The following is a 19,625-nucleotide window of genomic DNA, read 5'->3' as shown; positions in this document are numbered from 1 at the left end:
GAGGGACTGGTAGCACATGGACTGGTAGCACATGGACTGGTAGTACAGGTATTTGTAATACTGGTACCACAGGTAGCACAGGACTGGTAGAAGAGATGTAACACTGGTACTGGTAGCACATGTACTGGTTGCACAGATAGCACAGGACTGAAGACAACTAGCACAAACTGTATGCAGAGAGCTATATTAAATAGTGATGCATCAGCAAGTAATTTCAATGCAATGATTTTAAGTTTGTAAATTCAGTTTGTATTCTTAAAGGAACACTACAGCATTAGGATAACAAAGCAAACCCTTTGAACCACTTACCTCTTTCCAGCACCAAGGTCCCTCGGCGCTGGCTTCCTCTCTGCCTCTTCTGACATCTGCAATGGGGGTCAACCTAATGCGCATGCGTGAAAAACACCACACGTGCATTAGACCTTCCCTGTAGAAAAGCATTAAATCAATGATTTCCTGTGGGGTTTTTCAAGACATTGGACGTCCTCATGCAAAGAATGAGGTTGTCCAGTGTCATTTCACTGAGTTAAATGCTGTGAAACAGCAGGAAGTGCTTTTAGAGGCAGTCTTAACCCTGCATGGTAAACATTGCAGTTTCTCTGAAACTGCAGTGTTTTACATTTCAGGGACAGGGACTCTGCACCTCAACCAAAATAAAAAATAAAAATGATACCCTTAACAGCTGGATATTTGCTTTGTTCACTACCAATTTAATGGTTAATAGTGAATCATTACTGTGTGCTTCTCTCTCTGGGATACTGTACTGAAAGTTAACTGTATAACACTGAAAGTACTAAATCATTTAGCAAATTGTGTCCAAAGGCTGCTACTTTTTTTCATTTAGTGTTGCATTAAGACCACATTGCAATAAAATGTTCTTTATCTTGCAGTAATTTCTGGACTCTATTAAGAATATAAATAAAAAGAGTCATACAAAGACACTGACCTTTTCATTGATATTCTTTGCTGATGCATCACTTCTTAATATATCTATTTTCATAATTACAAACATCATTATCTGTCACCTCTAATATCAGCTCTTGGGTGAATATTCAGTCCGTATTGTACTTTGGCTTCATTTTGTGCTGCTATAAAGGTTTTTATATGAAAACCCTCAGACCAATTTTTTAGAGCAATATTTAGTTGATTATTTCCCTACTTTTGGATAAATTATTTGCATATTTGCATATTTCCCCTTTTTTCTTATTTGCAGAGTGAGTCCAGGCACACAGATTATATCATATTGCAAGCTTCTATTGGAATAAACAAAACATGACAATATTTTGTATCGGTCAATACTCTCTGCAATATGATGGAATCTGTGTGCCTTGACTCTCTCTGCATGTAGAAGTGTTCCTGGAGAGTTTCCATCCTCTGGGTCTGGAATACCAGTATGCAATTTAGATCTCTCTCTAATTAGGATGAAAAAAGTATCTGAGCAAGGAATGAGGCTACTCTGGGCTTTACAAAAGACAGGAGGGGACACACCTCTTCCATTTCGCAAGAGAGCCCCCCAGACTTCACCATCTTCCACTATAAAGGCATGTGAGGGGCATGCCCAACTAGGTGACCTGAAAGAATACTGTCTGGTCAATTGGGACTGTGGAATTCTCCAGTGCAAAATGTGAAAGGCGGCAGCTAAAGAGGAGATTATGCGCCGCCACTTGCAGAGGTCGAACGCCTGCAGTAGAGGTCAGTGGGATTGAAGATCCCATGGGATATTAGCTCAACAGTCTGTATAGGAAGAACAGTGTTTTATTAAATTGAGGGTCCATTGCCACTGCATTTCCATTTTCGCGGACATGCTGTACAGTGTTGGGAGCAGGATATAATAAATTGTAGCGTTAAGATAGTTAACGCATGCTCACAGTTTAATTAAAGGGACACTCCAGGCACCCAGACCACTTCTGGAAAAGTGTGCTGGATGTCCTCACGCTGTGTGAGGATCTCCAGCGTCACTGAAATCCCCATAGGAAAGCATTGAAAGCATTTTTCGCGCATTAGGTCTCCCCTGCCGCTGGCTGTGCATGCTCAATAGGTCTCCCCCGCCGGATGACGTAGGCGGGGGAGGAGCTTGGGCGGACCCTGACCCAGGGCCGAAGGACATCGGCGCTTGATACAGGTAAGTCACTGAAGGGGTTTTAACGCCTTCAGCAACTTGGGATGGGGTAGGGAGGGAGAGGGGACCTGCCAGTTTGTTTTCCTGGCACTGGAGAGTCCCTTTAAAGAGTGGGCACAATATAGTTAACTTGTAGGCACAATCTACTAAGTTGTGAACACTGGCTCCTCCTATTTTTACCTGCCTCCAGGGGTGACATCAGAAATGTTGGGGTCCCTTACACAGCTCAAGGGCCCACTCTTAGGGCCCACACCTGAGGTTTCTTGTTGTTGCTTTGTTGCTTGTTTGTGTGTGTGTGCAAGGATGCATTGTGTGTTTGTGTGTGTGTGTGTAAGGGATGCATTACGTGTTTGTGTATGTTATAGGGGATGGATTGTGTGTGTTTATGTGTGTGTGTAAGGGATCATTGTGTGTTTGTGTAAGGGATGCATTGTGTGTTTTTGTGTGTAAGCAACACATTGTGTGTGTGAGAATGGAGCTGCTATTTTTGTATTTTTTATTTTATGATTTCATTTTTCTACCTTTTTTGTTTTTTTTTTATCTGCGGCCAGGGAGGGGTGCTTAGCATTCCCTGATAGTCTCTCAGTCTTCACCTCTACTGGATAAGGTCTCTACTTGTAACTAGGGCAACTCTGTGAAATCTGGGGCTTGCGAGAATGAGAGGACCTTCTGCAGAAGCGAATGCATTGATCCTCTTGTCCCCCTTCATGCTGTGGAAGCCTGCAAAGGCACACATATGTACTTGCTTGACCCCCTGGTGGCCTGGCCCCCTTGCATATGTGTATCCCCCTTATGGCAGCCTTGCCTTTTACCGTGCTGCCTCAGCTGGGTCCAGTAATGTATATATCCCCTATGTGCTCTGCAATTTTTGAAATCTTCCACTACTGTAACGTAGAGCTACTGGAGCCTGCCACTTTCTGCTCTCATCCTCCCCATTGGAATTCCATGCATATACATATCAGAATTATAGCAAGGAGGACAGGTGCTGGCATTTCTGCGTCACAGAAGAGGCATGGCTCTGAAAGTTGCAGAGTGTCGGGTGATAGAAAATCTTAATGTACTGCCCAGAATAAAGTTCTCATGCACAACATTTGGTTAACCCTATTGTGCCCACACATTAAACTGTGAGCATGTGTTAACTATCTTGTGGACACAACCAACAAACCGCACGTACAAGATAGATCATAGTACAGTGATTTAAAAAATAAAATTTATATTAATTGCCACCACTAGGGCACCATAAGGGGAAATAGAGAGAGATATACTAATATATATATATAAGTTACAGAATAGAAGGTGATCACGAAAATCAAATGTCTTTACAGAAATTTTTTTCTAATGAAGGCGGTACTAAATCTCACTTCTCATCTGATTTCTAGATGATATTTGTAGATTTGGTGACGGTCCGATATGGCTTAGCCTATATTTCCTATTTACAGCTGTCAAACAAGTTTAACAGACATTCCTCTTTGGTGAATTTACTAAAGCTTTATGTGCTAATTTTCTATTAGCCCTGAAGAGGCCTTCTCTTATTAAAACCTATTTATTGTCATGTAAGAAAAGACGATCTCAAATGTAAATGAGGTTCCCTTCCCCCTTTTTCTGTGGTCCTTGCCATAAGCTATTCCAGCATTACCAAAGAATGGACATGCAGGAACTCCAAAAGCTGTTTCCCCTGCTTTTTCACATCCTTATTGTGGTTTATTGCATTTAATTCCCTGTGGCTAATTGGATACCTTAAGCCATTTTTTTCAAAAGTAGATTATATTCTTATGCCGCTCCCTTGTTTAGCCTTTTTAACTCTATCCACCTTAATTAACAATTTCTGGGGGCACTTGGGTTTTGACTTTGCTATGCACCATATGTAGTGATTCTTAGCCTTCTGTGATCTGATATTGTACCTAGATATGTATATAGCAACTTTATTCCAAAAAATATAGCAACCCATGGAAACCTTATTCCAAAAAGTTGCTATGGTGGTGTCCTAAGTATTATTTAATCTTGTCTTTCTTTTTTGACTACTCCATAGCTCGCTGAGGTTAAATTTCTGTGTTAACTTGCAACTAATTAAAGGAACACTATATTCTTAAGAATACAAATCTGTATCCCTAACATTATAGTGTTCCTGACCATAGTAGTATTAAATTCTCCCACCACCATTCAAAGAGTTAAACATGTTTTTTTTACTTACTTTGATCAAACAAGGCTCCCTTGGCGCTGCTGACATCTTCTCCTCAAGAGATGTCACAGAGTAGGACCTGGCTGGTCTAAACCAATGCTCCTTATAGAGGAGTATTGGGTACTTAATGCACATACGTGGCGACCATGCATTCAAATGTAATCAAATCTTTCCTATGGGGCTTCCAGGTCATATGTCAGTGCAGCAGAAGCACCTCTCTTGGCTGTCATACTTACAGTCTCTGGAGAACACTTTCAGTTTCTCAAAAGCTCCAGTGTTTTACATTGCAGGGTTAAGGAGACAGGGACACTGCATCCAGACCACTTCATTGAGATATAGTCTGGATGACTATAGTATTCCTTTAAGAATTGACCCTTTTTACGCTTTATCCTTTTTCTGCTTTACGTTTCTTAAGTTATTAATAACACGTTGGATCTCACTCCTTGTTTTTGACACTTATTAGCCTGCATTATTGTCACCAAAGAAGCCATATTTATATTCCTAAATAGGAAAAGTTTATAAATAAGAATAGGCTCTCACCTCAAAAATGTCTGCAGCCTGAAGAGACACTTAATTGCTCCCTCAGTTTCTGACCACCGTAGCAGCAAAGTTCAATATACACATTCCCAAATGAGAGAGAACCTGGAAATTCTTTTAAATGAAGCAGAATTGCCATTGGTGATCAAGTCTTCCTAATCAGGACTCACTCCTTCTGCCCAACCTCTCCCAATACTTTATCACAGAATTGAATTAATTCATAGAAGCTTGAGTACTACCCCTTCACTTCAAATGAACACTGACAAAGGGGCAGAAGACCGCTATGTGTGGCACAGTTACTGGCCTATCTGAGGTTTGAATATTGTCTACTAACTATTCCCTAAAGTTATAGTCATCCAATTATCATCATTTTAATACTCCAGTCATTCATTCAAATCAAACCAAACAGATTTTGTCCTTAGCAGAGAAACAAAGAACAATATTTTATCATTCCATCATATTATTCATATAGCACATTGCCAGATGTACCCTGTTCTCCTGTGGTAGACCAATGTGAGAAATCATTTGAAAGAGTGAACTAGGGCTTCATAAACTCCACCTTATGGTACAAGGGCATTGGCCTTAATATTCATTCTGGGATCCAATCTCTCGATATAGCTCTCTCATCTCAAGGTAAGATCATTGGTTTATTTTCTAACCCTTTCTCTATAACGTATGGTACTATGCAGGGCTGTTACTTATTCTCTTTAATATTTCCACTAGTTTTGGCATTGATTCACATGGCTACCTCTAAAAATCTAGAAATTCAGGGCTTTAATTCTGGGTACAAGCATTATTGCTTTATCTCGTCCCACACATTTTCCTTCTTATACTCCACAAATTGGAACCCTCTGCATCCCAGGACAATTTTTTTTTTTAAATTCTTTATTTTTTTCGTGCAAGAGTTAATATTACAAGCTTTCATGCTTTGCCACAACAGCAGTAGCATGTACCGAGTTAAACAAGATTTTACAATTGTGGCACAGGATATAGTTGCACATTTTTTTTTTTTTAAGATAGTCAAGAAAAAATAAACGAACAATAGTCAGTGGTGTGACAACAAAACATGTGATGCGAGAACAAGCTATACTGACTGACTATGTATGATCCCAGGACAATTTTAAAACTAACTAATCTAAAACATTGAAATAGCAATAAGATACGATACATTTCTGCAATATTGTACTTAAATAATTGGCTTATCTCTTATCTTTCCCAGCTATATGTAGCCAACTGTCCCCCTATTAAAGTATGGGTAGCAAATTTCTAGTGCATATAGTTGATAAAGGCAGTTCAAACAGCCCAAACCAGAGTCTCTCTGATCCGGTCTGACAAAAGGTGTACGCTATGGAGGGAGTAACACCTTAAGGAATTCTCAGATGATGATGATAAATATGAAATGAATAAAGAGAGAAATTACAAGAAATAGTACAGTATCTCTGGTGCAAGTGCACAAAGCAACACATTGTGCTTGGAAGTCAGTTTAAAGAGTGACATCTCTATTAAAAGATACATTAATTAAAAATGTTGGGTTTCCAATAAAATATGCTGCTAGAAATACCCAGTGACCATAACATCAGGAAGGTGGACAACTACCAGGGTCTAAAAGAGGAACTAGAAAAGATGTGGAAAGTGAACGCAGTATTAGTCACAGTTGTAATAGGAGCTCTTTCATGCTCTGACCCCCAAGTTAGTGGTTTCAGCAGATTCCATCTGTCCAGAAAAGCAAAGTTTTAGGAACAGCTAAAATACTGCACAGAATTCTCAGGCTCCCAGCATTCTGGTATAGGACCCGAGAATGACAAATGCACAAAAATATACCACCCAGAGAGGTGAGAAGGTCAACTATCTATCTATCTTAAAGTAATTTCAGGAAACATCCCAAAATAACTATTATTACTGGTTGTTATAAACTCCCTCTACCATACAGATAGTGGGAGTTAGGGGAAAAAATCTGCAGAGGGGATTTCTACTGGCTATTGCTACACAATTGGATAACACAGTAGCAATTTAAAATGAGAAAGTTTGCTCTCCTTGTCTCCTCTCTGATAAATAAGGTATATACTGGATAAGTGGTTAATCTGGTATTGTTTTATATTTCAGACTGGATATTGCCAGTTGGGTACTCCAGTGTAACAATGTCTGGAGGATTACATTAAAGAGACACGTTGTAGCCCCTTAGTCCACATGGAAACCTGCTTGTGGTTACTGGTAAATTGCTCCTTTTAAAAATGTTACCAGACTTAATTAACTGAATAAACCAGTTTAAATATTTCAGTGACTAAACCAGCTAATTGAATAAACCAGTTTAAGTATTTTGTGACAGAAGGTCAGACTGAAATCCTCCTACAACCTGCTTAACCCCTTAAGGACCAAACTTCTGGAATAAAAGGGAATCATGACATGTCACACATGTCGTGTGTCCTTAAGGGGTTAAGCTTGTTTAAACTTTTAAACATTTCTAACTTAGTAAGTCCCATATAAATGCTATGAGAAATGTAAAGATGTTTTTTGAAGCGCCTGACACACTTGTTCTTTTCATTTATTGCTTTTTGTATTGTTTTCATGTTTACAATCATTAATACATTTTGTTTAAAAGGACTTGTTTGTGTTTGATGTGCAACATAAGCATATTACACTTTAAGTGTTTATCACTTTGGTGGTGCACCTGGGTGTGCATTGGTGAGTCGAGGGTATTTTCCATTATAGAATGGGCATCTATTGGCGGTCAAGGGCCACTTACCCCACCTATTAGCAAGAAGTTTTCTGGAACACCTGTCCATTAAATGGCAAGCAAGGACTTCCTACTTATTTGTTAGCAGGAAACACTTTCCTTGATTGGTTCCTAGGCAGTTATTGGCAAGCGGACACTTTTTAAGGATACATGGGTGTTTATTCTGAGATGGGCCACTTGCTAGGACAGCCTGTGTGTGTGTTTCTTAGACAAATGGCTTTGAATTCAGAAAATAAAAGACTGAAAGAAACATGCAAAACTATTTGTCTATTTGTCTGAATACCAGTTAGGCTGTAAGCTTGCCTAGAAAAGTGTGTTTTAAAGCTAAAATAACTATTTGCCAAAAGATTTTTGCCTGAAATTACTATTTGCCAATCACACACATTATATATATATACACATATATAAATGCATTCTTTCAGTTGGCAAATTTGCCCAAAAACAGGCAAAATAATTCAATTAATAAATAGATGTCACCACAAACATTTTTGGAGCAAATTTGCAGTGCATTGGCTCTAGTGACTAGAACTATTCGTATTCTCAAAACCTTGCCAATCCACATCCCAAAGTTTGCAATCAGTCCGCTTTAATTTGGTTGGTTTGAAGAACACATCCTCCCATGGTCTCCTACCTCCAGCTAATACTATGTAAAATCAATATTTAGCTACATACATCTCCCTGTTTTCTTTCTTGGGCACAAACCACACTTATTGAACTAAGGGTTCAATAAGATCAAGGGACATTTGACTGTTTCTTTAGACAACCTATCATCTTTGCTTTCCTGGAACTCACCTTCCATACTCTAATTTCCAATTTTTATCATTCCTCATTTTTACATTCACTACCTTATTATTTCTCTACAACGTCCAATTAATTATTCATATATGGCTGAAAGCTGCTAAAATCCTTTTCCTCCTTAAACATAAATCACAGGTTTCACTCAAGCAGTGGGGGACATTATTACATAGAACTGGTTGCATGTATGTTATTTTAAGTAAAGGGTTGTTTTCCATATAAAGGCAAATTTAACCTTTAGTGCAACAAATGTTAATCGAGTCTTAAACTGATAGTATAATGTGACATTTGTTTTGTTTGTCTATCACTAACTAAACATAGTTTTCATGATAACTTCGTGGTTAACTTTGAACAGGAATTGCTGCATACCATATGCATTTTACTGTGCTAATCTCTAATGTTTACAGAGTTTAGCACAATCGAAATGAAGAAATGCGTATACGCCCTAAATGTACACTATTTTAGACTAAAGATTACATATCAACCAGCCCATTCATTGACAAACACAAATGCAAAACTTACAGAAAAAAAAGAACTAAATGCTGATTTTATTCACAGATCACACGAGAGGTAACCAACAGAGGGATACAAGGAAGATCTGTAATAAACATCTATATTTATATATCATACATTTAATAATATAGATATTTCACTGCTCCTCCTCTGATCCATCTTTTGGGTACTTATTCTCACTTGATCTTCAAACCAAGTGGCATAAAATCTGCCAATCAGTGTACTACAAAATATACACATAATATTTATATTTTGCAATACAGTGATCAGACTATTTTCACATCCCATTGGTTTATTTGCATGGACAAAATATGTCATAGACAATTGTTTGACAAATTGATTCAGCCAAACTGAGTCTTGTGGTTAGGGGGATCACAGTTCTATACATGCACTTGCAGACAGCTGGGAGCAGGAACTTGGGAGGTTTGATTCTATCACATCAGATCATGTTTAGTTCTAAAATGCAGGAGTCCTTAATCTTTGTAGAAAGCTCCTGCATTCATAAACCAGGGTAGCTATTGAAATTAGTGCCATGGCAAAGTTTTGTGTGATATGCGCTTCACTAACTAGTGTAATTCTATGCCGATTACTAAAGACTTCCTTTCAGAATTTAGGAGCTCCATAGGAAACCACATAAATTAGCATGGTTTTAAGGGCTCAAAAAAGCCTTTTTTTCTGAAATTTTGTTTTTTTTATTGGTGTTGTATGAGCTGGGTATTTTTATTTTATTTTATTAAATCGCATTGATGTATGAAGGGTTCTTTTTTTGGTATTTATGGTTGAAGAAAGCAGATCAGTCAAGAATTCAAATTCTAATTATTAAATATTTTTTGCTGATTATATATTTTTAAATTAGTTACCCTATCTCATTATTAATTAATGTAAGGATGGTAGGCAGAGACACACTTGTAAAAGGGATGAGTGGCTAGGGCTTAGGGACACCTAGCAACTGGTTTTACAGTAATGAATTGGCTAATCCCTAATGGTGATATCACGGGCCCACCAGTGGCATTTTTTATACAGGGCCCATGAGACTTTGTATCTTCTGAGCTCTTTGTGGTTCTGAAAGACTGCGTTCACCACTGCACCTTTTGGACTATATATGTGAAAGGGCCCAGGAAAATGTGCATCTCATGGGCCCTATTTAATTTATAACTCTCTCCCTCACAGTCTATGAGGTGAAGAATTTAGAGAGACCACTCATCAGCCTCTCCTGATCTTTTAGAAGTCTTTGGTGACTGCATTTTTTTTTTTAAAAATTGAACAATGTTTGTATTCCTTCGAGAGATGTGCACATAGAGAGATCAGGATTGACAATGCATACAGTCACTTTATCACATTACCCTCTAATACTCTAATGAATATTTACAGGAGGTCTGACAATGTTTGGCCTGGATGGCAAATATAAACCAATGGCATTCCCCTGCACACAATATTTAAACATTTTTGTTCCTACTCATGGAGAGTATGTACTGTACAGAGATTTAAACAGGAGTTGTAAGGTATGCCATCATGCCTCCATGTACCTCTCATCAGTTTGACCTGCACAGTGTTATGGAACATTCACCTCCCACAATTTAAATTTTCAGAAGGAAGGTTTGAGGCTGCAAACTACCACCTCATTGCCAGTCCTCACATGGATGTGGCCGAGGGGGGAAATTGTTCCCTTTATCCAGCCCTCCCATGTGTGTCTTGTAGAATGCTATGCTATTGCAGGTCAGGATAGATGCCTTGTCCATTCCAGGACACCATCAGTGTCGCTTTAAAGAGGAAAGGCCACCTTTATTGAAGGCAGTTCTTATTTTGGCACAAACAAGCAAAATAAATGCTAATTGAGTGTTTTCTGGGGGGAGGTGTGTCGCAAATATAATTAACAACATTACTCTTGCATTATGATAAGAACTTGAACAGAAATGTGCACCAGAACTTTCATTACGTATCTACAAATGCTTTTTTTTTTTTCTTGTGCCATATGTTCAGATGCACAGGCATGCCACATGCAGGAAATCATGGGGCTGTCAGGTTATTTGAAAATAGCTTTGCAAATAATAAACAATACAAAAAGATTTGTATTTAGAAAATTAACAGCACAACTGATATCTTATATAAGTTGAGCTGCACCCTTGAGAATTATATGAATTTTCACACAATTGAATGCGTAATAAGTGAATAGAAGGCACTTTAAAATATTTTAAGTAATACAATAACTTAGTAGCAACCAAATAAAGTGCAAAGACTCCAAACACTTAATCATAATAGAACAAATCCCTCACATTATCCTCCTTCATTCTATGCCACTTAATTTATTTGGCAGAGTTACTCTTCATTTTTTTTCCCACTGTGTTTTGTCATTCTCTGCATCCCCAAATCCATTAATCTTTTTCCTTTTTTTTATAAAGTATAATTTTTATTGATATTTATTACATAAATACATTTATACAAATCACACATAAAACCACTTTGACATGTGGCTTTCCATTTCTAATAAGTGTCAATCTAGTTAACAAGTTCCGGTGTGTCCAACTTGTCTGGTTACAACTACATGTCTGTTCGTCCACCCATTGTAAAGCGCTGTTGAATTTGATGGCACTATATAAATAACATAATAATAATAATAATAATAATAATAATAATAATAATATAGGTTTAGCTAATTTCCACAGTTTAAAGGGACTTCTTTATTTTGATTAGGAGCCACTTAACACTAATATATCCCATCGAGGAAGAAAGAAAAATACAAATTATTTTTTATTTCAACGCCCCTAGGTTTCTCCTTTGTTTTCATTAAATTCTACTCCAGTTTCTAAGGTTTCCTCACCAGTCTCATTTACTGACCTATATGTCTGATATCCTATCTGCAACATCCTGGTAGATCTCAGAACAAATTAGAACTATCCCTTATTTCAGAATAAACATTGCTCTTTCATTCAACCAGGTGCTTAAAAATTGAAGTAAAGATAATCAGAACATGATAAAAAAAATAAAAATTAGAATACGGATATCTGAGGCAGGTATCAGATATGTAATTTACCCTACTTGTTGTTTTTTGTTACAATACCTCTCAGGAAACAATATACAACTGAGAAATATTATTCAGCACAAATATATAATTCACACCACAAATAATAATAAGAAGAATGCATCTTTGAGAATCCAAGAATCTTAAACTGTTCTTTTTACACTTAGAATATGACACATGTATGACACTCATGTGCGAATATCAGTGAATATTTAATGAATTATTAATTCATATAGCATATTTTCCTACATCGGGGGACCTAAATCTTCACTAAAATCTAAAATAAATGAATAGTTGAGTGAACCCTGTCTGATATACATTCCGTGCATTAGCAACATTTCAATCTTACTAGAAATAGGTTCTCAGTATGCCAACTATGAAGTCAAAGTCTGTCATGTTGGACTCACCAGACAAGCTGTCAACTGTCTCATAGAATCTTGCTGGTACCTGTACACTCTACCAGTCTGCATAAACATCAATAAAAAAATTATGTTGTTCTATTAAAGGCCATATCATAGCTCCCCACAAACATCAAAATTATCCTGTCTGCTCTGTTTTACTTCTGTGATTGTCTTTGGTTTTCCCATTGTGCTATTACTCAATATAGACCTTCTATGGCATCCATTACAGAACTGCGTTTGGTGAGATATAGAGCTCAATTATGCTGTTTTTGTATCCTCCTTTCACGCTCTGTTTTCTTTTTTCTCTACCAAGTTATGTATTCTTACTTTATAATTCTCAGTTAACTTCTATATTTTCTCATAAAGTCTCATCATATTTATTATTATCATCATTTATATAGCACCAACATAATTCGCAATGCTTTACAATTTTAAAATGGGGATACTTGACAAGTAATTTACATACTGAATATAACATATTGCAAGAGGTGAAGAAGGCCCTGCTCAAACAAGTTTATGAGGAAGAGGTAAAGACGCACAAGAGAAATAACAGCATGTCATAAGGGAGGAGGGATTAATGAATAAAATACATCTGTTGAAATAAGTTAATAAAAGTGGTGTGTGGAAGGACTGAACAGTGGCGAGAGAGACAGTGAGCTGGGCTATGGAGGTAAGGGAAGTGATGAGGACAGGGAAAGGAGAGAAAGGTCAACCAGGAAGGTAGCATGTTTTTCAAATGAGGTGTGTTTTCAGTGTCTGAAGGCAAAGTGAGAGTCCAATGGCACGGGATAGGGATTTCCAAAGAAATGGGGCAGCTCTTGAAAAGTATTGCAGATAAGATATGGCAATGCAGGACAGAGCATATGACAGGGGAAGGTTATTTGCAGAGCAAAGGGGGAAAAAGGGGTAGGTTTATTGAGTAAAAGGAAAATGCAGTGGGGAGTGGAGTTAGTGAGGGCTTTGTAGGTTTGTGTTAGCAGTTTAAATTGGATCCTGAAAGGTACAGGAAGTCAATGTAATGATTAGCAAAGAGAAAATGTGTAGGAGCAGTGGTCAGTCAGGAATTTGAGACTGGCTCCAGCATCTGTTGCAGACTGAAGAGGGACAATGCAGATATTAGGAAGGCCAATGAGTAGTGAGTTGCAGTAGTCAAGTTGGGAAATGATGAGTGCAAGTTGCCCCAGTTGTATCTTGTGGTAGAAAATAATGAATATAAGGAATATTTTGAAGATGGAAGTTACAGGAATTAGGGAACAGACTGGATGTGAGGAGAAAACTTAAGGCCCCAGTTAAAATTAACAACAAGGTAGTGGGCTTAACCCCTTAAGGACACATGACATGTGTGACATGTCATGATTCCCTTTTATTCCAGAAGTTTGGTCCTTAAGGGGTTAAAGGATTCCATTGACTTGCAGGGCGATTGATTGAAGAGGATTATTTGAAGAGGGAAAGAAAAGGAGTTTAGTTTTAGAAAGATTAAGTTTTATAAAATGGAAAGACATCCCGTTAGAGATGGAAGAAAAGGAGTTTGTGATGCATTCCAGGAGGGCAGGAGCGAGTTCAGGGGAGGAGAGGTAAATGTGGGCATTGTCAGCATATAGATGATACTGAAATCTAAAGGAATTAATAAGGTTTCTCAAAGAGGCAGTGTAGATGGAGGCACCAGAGGAAGAGATGTATTAATTTTATCTTATATCTCTATGTAGTCAAAATGCTGAAATATTGTAATTTAGTAGGTTTGTATATGTTTATGCATCCTACATGTTCTGTGAAAATAAAATGCAAAAATGGCTGCTAAACTCCACCCTTGATACTTTGCTAGTTAAAGGAGAAACTCTTCTAAAACAGGAATTTTATATTAAAATAGGCATATCATGCCTTCATCTGCAATATTATATGTGTTGAACTAACTTTTATAATTATTATTGTTGTTATTATTCTGTTATCTTATTGTTTGTACTGTGCATTATTTTGTTCATAGATTAAATCACTAGTTGAAAAAAATAGTTATTGCTAGTGACGTTGCCTCTTAACTCTTTACTGCATAAATTAAAGACTTGACCATGCATGAATAGGAATATACCCTTATCAAACTACCAACTTGACCAACAAAACCACATAAAAAGGATAACAACAAAAGTGATTTCTCGGGATCATCCTATGATTTGTACTGACAAATAAACTCACAGATCACAATTAAGATTGTAATTGTAACTTAAAAAAAACAACAACAATTGTTTACTAACAATGCTTGAAAAACTAGAGAAAGGCCAGAAAGAGAAATATTTCAAATGTTTACAAATCACAAATAAGGAAAATAGTTTTGTTTCTTTCAGCAGAGCTTATTTCTCCCACCATTCTTGTAGCAAATCTGCTGTTTTCTGTTTATTGTGCGAGATATAGAAATACTTGCTTACAAATCTGCATATCCTGCACAAGTGAATTTGCTTTTGCATTGCTCTTTCAGTTACATTTATTTAGCAATGATTAATCATCAACTGATTAAAACAAGCACGCAAAGATGAAAATTCAAAGCTGCAATATAAGTGGATGCCACCCCAACTCCTTAATATTTAACTTACTACCTAAACATATTTGGCAGAGTATGGCATTGAGCAGTTTGAGTTGATTATCAGCGATAGTTTCGGCACATCAGCACATATATATGTACATATATATAGTAATTGCATTACCTTTACTTGCAGCATGTTATAAACATGCAGGTGAGGCATATGTTCCCAGACTGGCTGCATCCTTCAAATGCACAGAGTTTCTGGCACACCGTACCTGACGAACAAGTTTAACCTGCCCTTCTAAATGAAATGTGCACCTGACAGTACTTAACCCTTGTAACTATAAAGTACATTTTACTTTGCACTTCTACCTGTGAAGATTCCACATTGCATATGCCACTGAGAGAGGGATTAGTAAAACCATTTTTATTTATTAGGACAATACAATATTTATAATTTTCTATTGTAAAGCACTGCGGAATAAGCTGGCGCTATATAAATACTACTACTAGTAACATGTAGAAATAGAAATGTTTTATTTGTTGACCTGCATGTCTGATTACGTACTAAACTAAAAATGAACCTATCACACTGTATAAAAAAGTATGAATACATATATATTAATAAATAATATCAATTTAATATTTTTATTTAGTAATTGACATGATGAAAAGATGAGACTAAGGAGGCACATTGGGTTTCTGGAGTAACGTGCTTAGAGAAGTTCTAATGACACTAAACAAGACCCTATTTTTAACTACAGTATCAAATTGTACAATAGATACTGTATATGCTCAATGAAAGGTGCAGCTATTAGCCATAAACAACTATGTATATGTAACATGGCAAGAACAAACTACTAACAAGAAACATCTGGACCAATAGGAGGTACTTATTAAAGTATGGAGTGCATGACCAGCCTCATGTTTTTCCTTGTTGCCATAACTGACCCTATAGTCTCCATATGGCTTAAAAAAGATTCAGTGGTTGAACACATAACTTTTGCTTTAAGCCCAATCTAGGTGTCCTTGTGGCATTTTTTGTGTCAAATTCATTATATGTATGGATACTAGAGATGTCCCGAACAGTTCGCCAGGAACTGTTCGCCGGCGAACATAGCTTGTTCGCGATCGCCGCGGCGGGTGAACATATGCGATGTTCGGTCCGCCCCCTATTCGTCATCATTCAGTAAACTTTGACCCTGTACCTCACAGTCAGCAGACACATTCCAGCCAATCAGCAGCAGACCCTCCCTCCCAGACCCTCCCACCTCCATGACGAATAGGGGGCGGACCGAATATCGCATATGTTTGCCCGCCTCGGTGACCGCGAACAAACTATGTTCGCTGGCGAACAGTTCCCAGCAAACTGTTCGGGACATCTCTAATGGATACATATAATTCTATCCCTTAAAAAAAAATATATGATTATTAGTATTATTATAAGTCTCTTAAGTCCATGACCAGCATGCATTACCCTATATGGAACTGTTTTCCTGGTATATAAAGCACATGTCAGTATACATGGACACCAACAGCAATATCTGCTGGGGATTAAATCTGTGAAAAAAATGCCCATTATCAACATTTTTTGTAGGAATGGTCACAGTAATAGTGGCAAGGTTGCTCCCTGATCAAGGATGGATTAAAGCCAGCACCAACTGGTATAAAACTAGAAGGAAGCCACAATATGTACTTAATGTGTATAAGCATTGTAAACAAAACAACAAATGCATGAGCTATCTGTATTTTAGCACGATAGTAAAGTTGCCACAAATGCTTTTGAATAAACCACTCACTGTAACCAAAGTGCAATTTATGTGGAATGGATAGATGGCATAAACGGAGAGCCTTGTATTAATCCACTGATACACACAATTTAAAAACAATAGACTTATGCATTTGGTGTCAACCAAATTGTAATTCATCAGAATTGAGAGTTATCTGTGATTTGTGCAACTTACATATGACCTAATCACGAAATAAACAAAATGAGAAATGGACATGCTGTTTCGTTAGCTTTGTAATTGAGGGTTCTGTCGGTGGCACCAGAAAAAGGTTTGTTTTTATTGTGGCGGCTAGTAACCACATTATGTTTTTTTGGCTCATCCAAATCTTTTTCTTTTTTGCAGAAGCAATTCGGACAAACTACATTTTTCTGCCATGCACACGCCTAATTGATAGAAAGAAAATACTTGCCTTTGACATAGCCTGGATAACCATATATTACCTACCCCTACCCCTACCCCTAACTTATCCTACCCCTAGCCCTACCCCTTAGGGGTAGTGTAAGGGTTAGGTGTAGGGTTAGGGTTAGATTCCTGTCATCATTCCCTTAATTTTTCCCTCCCTCTCCTGTTTTGGCACTTTTCTGAAATCCGAAGCACTTGGGGCATTCCCGAAATGCAAAGCACTTCGGGCATTCCCGAAATTCAACACTTCGGACACTCAGAAGCATCCGAATGTTCGAATTGCCGAAATTTGTCCGAATTTAAATTCAGACTGAAACGAATTGCACATGTCTAATAATCATAGCCTGCTGCCATTCTTTCCTACCTTACTTTCCATGAAGTAGATATTTATCCTATACTAGTGCGTGAGGTTCATTTGATTCCTTGCAGTGGGGATTTAAGTCATGTCTTTGTAAGCACTTTAAATTGTATAACTCAAGCAATTATCAGATCATGGGTGAGCTAGAAGAAAAGAGACTATTGCAATGCAAAATATATATGACATGATTGAACAAAGAAATTACACAGAAGAAATATTAGACTGTAGCTGCCCAGAGCATGTTCTTCCCAAATTCACCTGAAAATTCTGATTTCATATCTGCATGATAATGTTGGATAGAATATACTTAACCCTTTCTTTTTATTATTTGAATTCCAGATAGCTCCTCAGGAAATCTTGTCTCCAGCTGCCCATGTAGAAGAGACTGAGCTTGTGAAGTGAGCCCAATCCTGGGGCAGTGGAATATATATGGCTTGGTAGGCTTCATTTATGGCCACAGTAAGTCAGATGTTCTGATGGTATTTGCTGAAGATAGTTGGCCTTTCTTTTCACATGAATAAAATATTTTCTAGACATTAAATGAACACTATAAGGTCAGGAACACAAACATGTATTCATAACCCTATAGTGTTAATAACACCATCTATCCCCCTTCCCCCCTCATCCCTCTAAATATAGCAAATCTTACCTTTGTTCCAGTTTGATGCTGCTGGCTTTGCCCCTAATCTGCCTGCTTGGCTGACATCATCAGAAGTGTTGATCAAAGCCAATCACAATGCTTCCGTATAGGAAAGTCTTCCATTGGCTGAGCAGCCCTGGACAATCAGCATCTCCTCATAGAGATGCATTAAATCAATGCATCTCTATGAAGAAAAAACAGTGTCTCCATGCATAGGGTGGAGACACTGAATTTCAGTCACACTATGCAGCACTGCCCCAGGAAGCATCTCTAGAAGCCATATAATGAGTGGCCAGGGGATGTATCCCTAGGCTGTGATGTAAACAGCACATTTTCTCTGAAAATATAGTGTTTACTAAGCCTGAAGAAAAAGATTACACTCACCAGAACAAATGCAATAAGCTGTAGTTGTTCTGGTGACTATAGTGCCCATGATATACAGCAGGTTACTTCCACACTGTCGTTCTCTGAAGTTCTGCCTGTGCATAACACTCAGAACGACAGGCGGATGTGTATTAGGGACTTTAACTTGTGGCTTGGTGAATGGTGTCGGGAGCAAGGATTTGTCTTTATTTCTCATGGTAGCTCTGTTTGGAATGGAAATAAACTGAACAAAAAAGATGGTTTGCATCTTTCTCAAAAGGGAACAAATGTTCTCAGTTAGCAGGTCAGAGGTTTTGCTAGGATGTATTTAAACTAGGATGGGGGGGCAAAAGGGTGATAAAACATCAATCCAATTGCCCCCCAAAACAAGGACAGAAGGTACCTGTAGCAAGTGTGTTAAAAAATGATAAGCTCATGTGTACAAATGCTTGCAGTTTAGGGAATAAAATCCATGAACTTGTGGCAATAATGGCAACTGATAATGAAGATTTAATCGCTGTTACTGAGACATGGTATAATGAGAAAAATGACTGGGACATAGCAATACCAGGGTACTCTTTATATAGAAAAGACAGGGAAGGCAAGAAAGGGGGAGGGTGGCCCTGTATGTGAAGGATAGCATAAAATCCAGCCTAATAAACGTTAGTGAGGTGAACATAGAGTCCGTTTGGGTTACGGTAGAATTTGGTAATCACACAGTAACTTGTGTAGGTGTGATTTATAGGCCCCCAGGACAAATAGAAGAGTTAGATAATCAACTAGTTGAGGAAATAGCTAAAATGACAATGAAGGGGGAAGTTATCATCATGGGTGACTTTAATCTTCCTGATGTGAATTGGAAAACAAAAATAGCTACTTGTGCCAGGAGCACACATATTCTAAACTCCCTACTGGGATTGTATCTAAAACAAGTTGTTGAGGAGCTAACTCATAAGGAGGCCATACTAGGTTTAGTGTTAACAAATGGAGATTTGGTATCAGATATTACTGTAGGTGAAAGTTTAGGATCCAGTGATCATCAGTCAGTGTGGTTGAATATAAGAACAGTGACTGAGTCACACCACACAAAACAAAAGTTTTAGAATTTAAAAAAAAACAGACTTTTCTAAAATTAGAATATGTGTAAAGGAGTCATTATCAAATTGGAGCAATTTAAATGGAGTCCAAGAGAAATGGGATTATTTAAAAGTTGCACTGCTGAAGGCAACAGCAAATTGCATTAGGCTTGTCAGTAAAAGCAAA

The 19,625-nt window shown here is 37.7% G+C and overlaps 1 protein-coding gene across 2 annotated transcripts in view; it reads right to left on the bottom strand.

The window, feature by feature from the left end:
• Window positions 1–15,063, bottom strand: part of LOC134579259 (synaptotagmin-A-like) — a 118,670-nt gene extending 103,607 nt beyond the window's left edge. For both annotated transcript variants that reach the window (XM_063438480.1, XM_063438479.1), the window contains exon 1: window positions 14,991–15,063. The gene's annotated coding sequence lies outside the window, so the exon portion shown is untranslated. The remainder of the gene's footprint in view (window positions 1–14,990) is intronic.
• Between the last annotated feature and the right edge of the window lie 4,562 nt (window positions 15,064–19,625).

Source organism: Pelobates fuscus, chromosome 12 (assembly GCF_036172605.1).
Source record: "Pelobates fuscus isolate aPelFus1 chromosome 12, aPelFus1.pri, whole genome shotgun sequence".
Lineage (NCBI taxonomy): Eukaryota > Metazoa > Chordata > Amphibia > Anura > Pelobatidae > Pelobates > Pelobates fuscus.
This window is presented reverse-complemented; position numbering and strand designations above follow the sequence as displayed.